The following is a 10,668-nucleotide window of genomic DNA, read 5'->3' on the forward strand; positions in this document are numbered from 1 at the left end:
GGTGGCAAATTAAATGTACTGACTTAAAGGATTATGATTAAAGATTGGCTTTATTTGTCACATGTACATGAAAACATTGAAACATACAGAGAAGTACCTCATTTGCATCAATGACCAACACAGACCCAGGGCATGCTTGAATTTCAGTCTTGCCCCACCATCAAATTGAAGGATGTGGTTGGTTACGATGGGACCTCACTTCCCACCATTTCCAATTTAGAAATGAATCTCAAAAAATAATATTTTGCGCATTAGTCCTTTGATGAAACTGTATGGCATTTAAAATTGACTCGTTTCCACTTGCAATGCAAAACAAGTATTGCAAGTGGAAACAAGCTGCTAAGTACGACAATATTTTACCAAACGAGCAGTGATCCACTTCCTGAGATGTATGATTATATTTTAATGTACAATTTTATGCATTGTGTGGGGTGTCCAGGGAGGAGTAATACCTCTGGTGAGGGGGTTTGTCATGTCCATTCCAGGGCAGCTCACTCACCCCATGTTGAAGGCAAGCACTCAATGATTCAGGAAGAACTTCTTCCCCTCTGCCATCCAATTTCCGTCGTTATGGATTTTGAGCATTCTCACTGTGACCTCAAGGCTTTTCCCAGGGTACCCTCACCTGGCAGGGTGGAGATACGTCTCTCCCAAAGGAGGCTGATTGGTCTAATTTCATCTCCTCCAGTTGTAAACCATAACCACCACATCATGAGTTCACGGGATTAACTCTCCAACACGATTCATGAAGAGATCAGCTGTTAGTCTAACTGCAAAATATCAGAATCAGGTTTATAATCACTGGCATTTGACGTGAAATTTGTTAATTTAGCAGCAGCAGTATACTGCAATAAGTAATCTAGCAGAGGGAGAAAAAAATAATAAATAAAATAAAACATAATAACAAATAAAAAAGTAAATCAATCAATTACATATATTGAATAGATTTTTTAAAATATGCAAAATCAGAAATACTGTATATTAAAAAAAAATGAGGTCATTTCCAAAGATTCAATGTCCATTCAGGAATCGGATGGCAGAGGGGAAGAAGCTGTTCCTGAATCACTGAGAGTGTGCCTTCAGACTCCTACCTCCTACCTGATGGTAACAGTATTGGTTTCTGAACTGCAATCTGAATTACTAACAGGTTTGGAGAACTGGGAAATAATTCCTCAAACAAAAGCAGATAAAATAATGAAACTATTTCCAATTACTTAGTGGGTCATCATGTTGAAATAGCTAACTACTATTCGCTGTGAGTGAAGAATGTACTTTAATGAGATCTAAGATGAAAGAAACAAATACGGGCTAACTTTGATTGGCAATAAATTGGAAATTCTGCCCTTTACACCCACATCCATTGTCTTTACAGCAATCCCATTAATGCCCTGCCTCTGTACATTGTACAACCTTCACTGTTTCCAACAACCTTGCCATTTTCCCATCCATGTTGCAATAAACCTTTACACTGTCATGGGCTTCAACTTTACGACAATCCTCTTATCAAAAGCCCTTTGGAAGCCTACATCAATCACATATCTCTCACTGACCCTCTAGGTTACCTCAATAGAAACCTCTGTTATGTTAGCTGAACCAAACTTGCCTTTAACAATCACATGGACTCTTATCAATCTTGCATTGCCCGAGTAACAACTATTTCTGATCCTGATTATTGTTTCAAGCACTTCCACTATTAATCAGGACACATTACTGTACTTCACAGATGACATGGAATAATAACTTACAAACTGAATTCCACTCATTTTGTACGTCAGATTAATTCTTTCCAAGACAGCGTACAGAATGTTCCAAATGAGTGGTAATTTTGATGATAAAAAGCACAGTTGTATGTTTGCAAACTGGTTCTGATTTTAGTTGCTGTTCCTTTCCTCCACTGACCCATTTGTCCTCTTTATAAGTTGTTCATTTTGGTTCCTGCGCATAGCATCAGCTCCGGACTTTGAGGCGAGTAGTCCTGGGTTTGAATCCTTGGGCCTGGTGGTATGTGCTTTCAGACTTTTGCACCTTCTTCCTGATGTGAGGATTTCAGGATGTGAGGGATCTTTGATTATGTTGGCTGCTTGAGAGGGGCAGCAAGAAGTATAGTTAGATTCTACAAGGCGAGCCTGTTTTTTGTGTTGAGCTAAGCTGCTTCCACAACTCTTTGCCGCTTCTTGCCCTCACGGGCAGCACAGTACTAATTAAGCCCCCTTCGATTCATTCATGGGGGAAAAAAAACGAATCATACCACCTGTGATCTCATCCCCATATAAACTCAGGTTAACGATTTCCTTCTCCATCCTGCTGGATGTTAACAAAACTACAGTCCCATCCTACAGAACGGGCCACATCCACTCTACTGTAAGGCACTTGCGCCCCCTTGTGGCTGCAGGGAACAAAACACACACCTGCTCTTTGCTGTGAAGATAGACCTGAGTCTCTCTCAATCTTCCTTCGCAACCGTCAAACATAGAAACGTTTAAGGTATCCCAATTCTTCCAGTTTTGTAACACTAAGTTGACCACAATAGTATGCTTTTCACGCAGAAAATAATTCTGGAAATTGGTTTACTGTTGTCACTCGAACTGAGAGACAGTGAAAAGCTTTTGTCTGCATACTCTGCACACCTGCAGATCTTTCCAGACACAGGTACATCAAGGTCGTACAAAAAGAAAACAATGACAGAGGCAAAATATAGTGATACAGTTACAGAGAAAAGTACAATGCTGACTGACAAATACAGTTCAGGGGTCATGGTAGGTAGTTCAATAGAACAAAGGGTCATCTTTAGTTATATTACGTAAAAGCAGCAATAGATCACAAATTGAGTCAGGTTTTAATGTTAAAACTACTATATTTATTAGTATCTACTCAAAATTAAGGAAAATTAAATGAAGTAAACATAAGTTAACAGTGTTGTGTGTGTGCGTGGCTCCCAAACTGTCAAGCTTAGGAACAGTTCTTAAAGTCTTAAGATGGCAAACTAGAAAGGTCCCGTAATCTACGGAATAAGTGAGGGGAGGGACTGGTAAATCCACGTTAAAATGCAGAGAGGAGGCGATCATGAAGAATTCCAAAGGTTCCACACTGAGAAAACAAGGTAACAGTCACAGAAGATCTCAGCCGATGAGTAGTGTTCTGAAATCCACGTAGAGATATCACAAGGTGATAGTCACGAAATATTCCTTAGCTCAAGTGGTCACCACAATACATGCCCGAATCCATGTAAGGGTTAACGAAAGTGGGCGCCACAGAATACTCCAAAAATCCACGTATGGATCATACGAAGTGACAGTCACACATCCAACGTGCACTGTATGTCGTTAATCAACACAATCCTTTGGGCATGGGAAAGTATCAAACTTTACCCATGTTGCAGCAAGCTCCTGCCAGCAGCTTGCAGTCCAAAACTTCCGTTCTCTCTATCTCTCTCTCTCTCTCTCCTTCTCCCTCTTCTTCTCTCCTTCTTCCTGAAAGTCCCAGGGGTCTGTCGCAGCTTGTTATACTGATGTCATAGTCCCACCTCATCCAGGCATTTTGAAGTGACACCCACAGCAAAGGAAACCATGGTCACAGAACACTTCCCCCCAAAAAAGGAAAATTTTGATCTGTAAGAGCAAAATTTTAACTGCAAATTAGAATATGTGAAACGATACATTTATAGTTACCATATAGCATACTACAGACTAATATAACATATTACAGAAGCTTATACAAATAGTAAATTCCACTCCACTATTAAAAGTACATCCCCAAACTTAACATCTGGAAAGACAATCGGCAGTTATATTATCCTTGTCTTTAATGTGAGTTATCATGAGATCATACTCCTGCAAAATCAGACTCCAATTCAACAATCTTCTATTTTTGTTTTTCACCTTACTCAAAAATACCAATGGATTATGATCTGCATAAACCGCAAGTGGTTTCTGAGCTGGGCAAACATACACATCAAAATGCTGAATAAGTGATAATAATTCCTTCTCAATGGTGGAATAATTTATAAACATAAAACTATGTAACAATTACAGCACGGAAACAGGCCATCTCGGCCCTTCTAGTCTGTGCCGAACGCTTACTCTCACCTAGTCCCACCGACCTGCATTCAGCCCATGACCCTCCATTCCTTTCCTGTCAATATACCTATCCAATTTTTTTTTAATGACAATATCAAACCTGCCTCTACCACTTCTACAGGAAGCTTGTTCCACACAGCTTCCACTCTCTGAGTAGAGAAGTTCCCCCTCGTGTTACCCCTAAACTTTTGCCCCTTAACTCTCACTCATGTCCTCCTGTTTGAATCTCCCCTACTCTCAATGGAAAAAGCCTATCCACATCAACTCTATCTATCCCACTCATAATTTTAAATACCTCTATCAAGTCCCCCCTCAACTTTCTACGCTCCAAAGAATAAAGACCTAACTTGTTCTGCCTTTCTCTGTAACTTAGGTGCTGAAACCCAGGTAACATTCTAGTAAATCTTCTCTGTACTCTGTCTATTTTGTTGATGTCTTTCCTATAATTCGATGACCTGAACTGTACACAATACTCCAAATTTGGCCTCACCAATGCCTTGTACAATTTTAACATTACATCCCATCTCAATGCTCTGAGTTATAAAGGCCAGCATACCTAAAGCTTTCTTCACCACCCTATCCACATGAGATTCCACCTTCAGGGAACTATGCACCATTATTCCTAGATCATTCTGTTCTACTTCATTCCTCAATGCCCTACCATTTACCATGTACATCCTATTTTGATTATTCCTACCAAAATGTAGCACCTCATACTTATCAGCATTAAACTCCATCTGCCATCTTTCAGCCCACTCTTCTAACTGGCCCAATTCTCTCTGCAAGCTTTGAAAACCTACTTCATTATCCTCAATGCCACCTACCTTAGTATCATCTGCATACTTACTAATCCAATTTACTACTCCATCATCCAGATCATTAATGTATATGACAAACAACACTGGACCCAGTACAGATCCCTGAGGCAGACCACTAGTCACCGGCCTCCAACCTGACAAACAGTTATCCACCACTACTCTCTGGCATCTCCCATCCAGCCACTGTTGAATCCATTTTACTACTTCAATATTAATACCTACCGATTGAACCTTCCTAACTAACCTTCCTTGCGGAACCTTATCAAAGGCCTTACTGAAGTCCATATAGACAACATCCACTGCTTTACCCTTGTCAACTTTCCTAGGAACCTCTTCAAAAAATTCAATAAGGTTTGTTAAACATGACCTTCCACGCACAAATCCATGTTGACTGTTCCATATCAGACCCTGTCTATCAAAATAATTATATATACCATCACTAAGAATACTTTCCATTAAGTTACCCACCACTGACGTCAAACTTAAAGGCCAATAATTGCTAGGTTTACTCTTAGAACATTTTTATACAATGGTACCACATGAGCAATATGCCAATCCTCCAGCACCAACCCCGTTTCTAATGACAGTTGAAATATTTCTGTCAGAGCCCCTGCTATTTCTACCCTAACTTCCCTCAAGGTCCAAGGGAATATCCTGTCAGGCCCAGGAGACTTATCCACTTTTATATTCTTTAAAAGCACCAGTACTTCCTCTTCTTTAATCATCACAGTTTCTATAACTACTCTAATTGTTTCAGTTACCTTACACAATTCAATATCCTTCTTCTTAGTGAATACCGAAGAAAAGAAATTGTTCAAAATCTCCCCCATCGCTTTTGGTTCCACACATAGCTGTCCACTCTGATTCTCTAAGAGATCAATTTTATCCCCCACTATCCTTTTCCTATTAATATAACTGTAGAAACCTTTGGATTTAGTTTCACCTTATGTGCCAAAGCAACCTCATATCTTCTTTTTACTTTTCTAATTTCTTTCTTAAGATTCTTTTTACATTCTTTATATTCCTCAAGCACCTCATTTACTCCATGCTGCCAATATTTATTGTAGATCTCTCTCTCTATTTCCGAACCAAGTTTCCAATGTCCCTTGAAAACCATGGCTCTCTCAAACTTTTAACCTTTCCTTTCAACCCAACAGGAGCATAAACATTCTGTACCCTCAAAATTTCAACTTTAAATGACCTCCATTTCTCTATTACATCCTTCCCATAAAACAAATTATCCCAATCCACTCCTTCTAAATCCTTTCATATCTTCGCAAAGTTAGCCTTTCTCCAATCAAAAATCTCAACCCTGGGTCCAGACCTATCCTTCTCCATAATTATAATGAAACTAATGGCATTGTGATCACTGGACCCAAAGTGCTCCCCAACAGATACCTCCGTCACCTGACCTATCTCATTCCCTAACAGGAGATCCAACACTGCCCCTTCTCTAGTTGGTACCTCTATGTATTGCTGCAAAAACTATCCTGCACACATTTTACAAACTCCAAACCATCCAGCCCTTTTACAGAATGGGCTTCCTAGTCCATGTGTGGAAAATTAAAATCTCCCACAATCACAACCTTGTGCTTACTACAAATATCTGCTATCACCTTATAAATTTGCTTCTCCAATTCTCACTCCCCATTAGGTGGTCTATAATACACCCCTATAAGTGTTACTACACCTTTCCCATTCAATTCCACCCAAATAGTCTCCCTAGACGAACCCTCTAATCTATCCTGCCAAAGCACCGCTGTAATATTTTCTCTGACAAGCAATGCAACACCTCCCCCCTTGTCCCTCCAATTCTATCATACCCGAAGCAATGAAATCCAGGAATATTTAGTTACCGATCACACCCCTCCTGCAGCCATGTTTCACTAATAGCTACAACATCATATTTCCAGGTATCAATCCATGCTCTAAACTCATCCACCTTTCTTACAATGCTCCTAGCATTAAAATAGATGCATTTAAGAAATTCTCCACCTCTTACTCTCTGTTTAACCCTAATGGTGCAAACAACTTTACTATCATCTTTTTCTTCCTTCTCCCTTATATCTTTGGTCTGAGCTCTCCCCTTCTCTATCACCTGCCTATCCTCCCTCACACACTGTCTACAAGCATTCTCTATTTGTGAACTAACTTCCCCTCTCCTAGTCCCTTCAATTTGATTCCCACCCCCCACCCATTCTAGTTTAAAGTCTCCCCAGTAGCCTTAGCAAATCTCCCCGCCAGGATATTGGTCCCCCTAGGATTCGAGTGCAACCCGGCCTTTTTGTACAGGTCACACCTGCCCCAATGATCCAGAAACTTGAATCCCTGCCCCCTGCTCCAATCCCTCAGCACTCATTTATCCTCCACCTCATTCCATTCCTACTCTCACTGTTGCGTGGCACAGGCAGTAATCCCGAGATTACTACCTTTGCCATCCTTCTACTCAACTGCCTTCCTAACTCCCGATATTCTCCTTTCAAGACCTCTTTCCTTTTCCTACCTATGTCATTGGTGCCTATATGTACCATGACCTCTGGCTCCTCACCCTCCCATTTCAGGACATCTTGAACGTGATCAAAAACATCCCGGACCCTGGCACCAGGGAGGCAAACTGCCATCCGGGTCTCCTGACTGTGTCCACAGAATCGCCTATCTGACCCCCTATCGAGTCCATTACTACTGCCTTCCTCTTCCTTTCCCTACCCTTCTGAGTTACAGGGCTGGGCTCTGTGCCAGAGGCACGGTCACTGTTGCTTCCCCCAGGTAGGCTATTCGCCACCCCCCCCCACAGTACTCAAACAGGAGTACTTATTGTCAAGGGGTACAGCCACTGGGGTACTCTCTAGTACCTGACACTTCCCCTTCCCCCTCCTAACCGTGTCCCACCTGTCTGCTTCCCGTGGCCCCGGTATGACCACCTGCCTGTAACTCCTCACTCTCCCTGAGTAGGCGAAGGTCATCGAGCTGCATCTCCAGTTCCCTAACACGGCCTCTCAGGAGCTGCAGCTCAGCGCACCTGGTGCAGATGTGGCTAGCTGCCATATGGCTAGATATGGCTAGGCTAGGAGACTGCAGGACCTCCCACATCTGACTCCAAGAAGAAGAAGCTGCCCTCACACTCGTAATTCCCCCTTTCCTCAAATAACAGGAAAACATTGAAAACTAAACCTACTTTGCCTCACCCATTTCCGCCTAAGCCTGTTGAGCCAAAGCCCTTAAGCCTTCACTCTGCTCCTGGCTCACTCCGCTGCCCACAAACGACACGGCCCACTGTATATGGCTGTGTTACTTTTAAATCCTCAGTGCTTCACTGCATGACGTCACACACCTGCGCAGTCCCGCCTTTCTTAACCCCGATGAGAAGAAAAAATCAAAATGGCTCCTGCAGCACTCCCGTTCTGATTCTCAGACCTCCTTCTCCAAATTCCTTTGATGCTCATTGAATTCCTTTGAAAAGGAAGCCACAGGATGGTCAACATCATCATAATCACCCCTTAGTAGTAACACTGCTCCTGCAGCTTCATCACTGGCATCCACAGCGTTGGAACATGGTTTTGCAAAGTCAGGTGACCTGAGCACAGGTTGGTGACATAAGATGGCTTTCTGTTTATCAAATGCCTCCTGACAAGGCTCTGTCCAAACAAACTTTTCACCCTTCTTCAGGAGGTTAATCAACGGGAGAGCAACATCAACAAAGTTCTTACAGAACTTGCGAAAATATCCGACCATCGTCTAAGAGCTTTTTTACCAGTTGGAACGGGAACCTCAGAAATTTCCTGAACTTTTGCCTGACCTACAACATAACCAAGATAGGTCACAGTGGCATGGACAAATTCACTCTTAACTGTAAGGTTGGATTTTGAGAGCCTGCCAAACAGCTTTTCCACTGCAGAGATATGGGCTTCCCATGTGTCATTTTCTGTGACCAAATCATCAATATAGGCATCTGTGTGTTCTAACCCTTGAATTACAGAATTAATCATTCTCTGAAATGTTCCCCGAGCATTTTTCATCCCAAATGGCAAAACATTGCATTCATACAACCCAGAAGGCATTAGAAATGCAGAAATTTCTCTACCTTTATAGTTTGAGAAAACCAATGAAATACAGTAGGAGGATTAATTTCCTTCCAATTCAACAAAATAGATCTTCTAGCCATTAGTGTAAGAAATACAATCATTCGACAAGCGGAAGAAGATAAATGAAGTGAGTCCATCATTGGTAAACCAAAGATTGCGTTAATAGGATGGGGTTGTAAATCAATGTTCAATACCACAGAGATAATATCAAAAATATCTTTCCAATATTTTTTCAAAAGCGGACATGACCAGAACACATGAGTTAAAGATGCTATTTCATATTGACATCTATCACAAATAGGATTTATATAGGAATAAAAATTAGCCAATTTATCCTTGGACATATGAGCCCCGTGCACAACCTTAAACTGTATTAGTGAATGTTTGGCACATATAGATGATGTATTAACTAATTGAAGAATTTTATCCCAATTCTCAATAGGAATAATGTTAAGCTCTCTTTCCCAATCATTTTTTGTCTTATAAAGGGGCTCTGAACGTATCTTCATAATTATATTATAAAGTTTTGATATAAGCCCTTTCTGAAAAGGGTTTAGTTCAAACAAATTCTCCAAAATGCCTGAAGACACAAAATTTGGAAAAGTAGGAAGTACAGTATTTTAAAAAATTCCTAATCTGTAGATATCTAAAAAATTGAAATCTAGGCAAATTATATTTATTAGATAATTGCTCAAAAGACATAAAACAATTAACCAAAAATAAATCAGAAAATTGTAGTAATCCTTTAGTCTTCCAAGCCGAATAAGCTTGGTCTATAATTGAAGGGTGGAAAAAGCAATTGGATACAATAGGAATATTTAAAACAAACTGAGTCAACCCAAAAAATTTCCGAAATTGAAACCATATACATAAAGTATGTTTAACTATCAGGTTGTCAATTCGTTTCGGCAATTTAGAAAGAGTAAAAGGAAGAGAAGTCCCTAAAATAGAACCCAGTGCAAAACCTGCTGATTTAATTTCCAGGCTCACCCAATGAGGGCTAAAAGATCCATCCCAATCTTTCAACCAACATATCAAATATCTGATATTAACTGCCCAATAATAAAATCTAAAATTAGGTAATGCTAATCCACCTTCATTCTTTGCCTTCTGTAAGTATATTTTACCTAACCTGGGATTTTTATTCTGCCATTTATATGAGGAAATTTTTGAATCAACATTAGTAAAAAAAAGATTTCGGAATAAAAATTGGTACCGCTTGAAAAATATATAAAAACTTGGGTAAAATAACCATCTTAATAGTGTTAATCTGACCTATCAGAGATAAAGATAATGGTGACCACTTAGTAAGCAAGCATTTAATCTGATCAATTAAGGGTACAAAATTAACCTTAAATAAGTTTTTATAGTTTTTTGTGATTTTAATCCCTAAGTAAATAAAAGAGTCATTAACTAATTTAAAAGGTAAGTTTCCATAAATTGGGACCTGTCTATTTAAAGGAAAAAATTCACTCTTATTAAAATTTAATTTATACCCAGAAAAATCACTAAATTGAGCCAACAATGATAAAACTACAGGAATGGATTTCTCAGGATTAGAAATAAATAATAATAAATCATCTGCATACAAAGATAACTTATGAGTATCTGTCCCATGATTAGTACCAAGAATATCCTGTGATTCTCTGATAGCAATTGCCAAGGGTTCTAAAGCAATATCAAATAATAGTG

The sequence above is a fragment of the Hypanus sabinus genome, chromosome 13, assembly GCF_030144855.1.
Source record: "Hypanus sabinus isolate sHypSab1 chromosome 13, sHypSab1.hap1, whole genome shotgun sequence".
In the NCBI taxonomy this organism is placed as follows: Eukaryota; Metazoa; Chordata; class Chondrichthyes; order Myliobatiformes; family Dasyatidae; genus Hypanus; species Hypanus sabinus.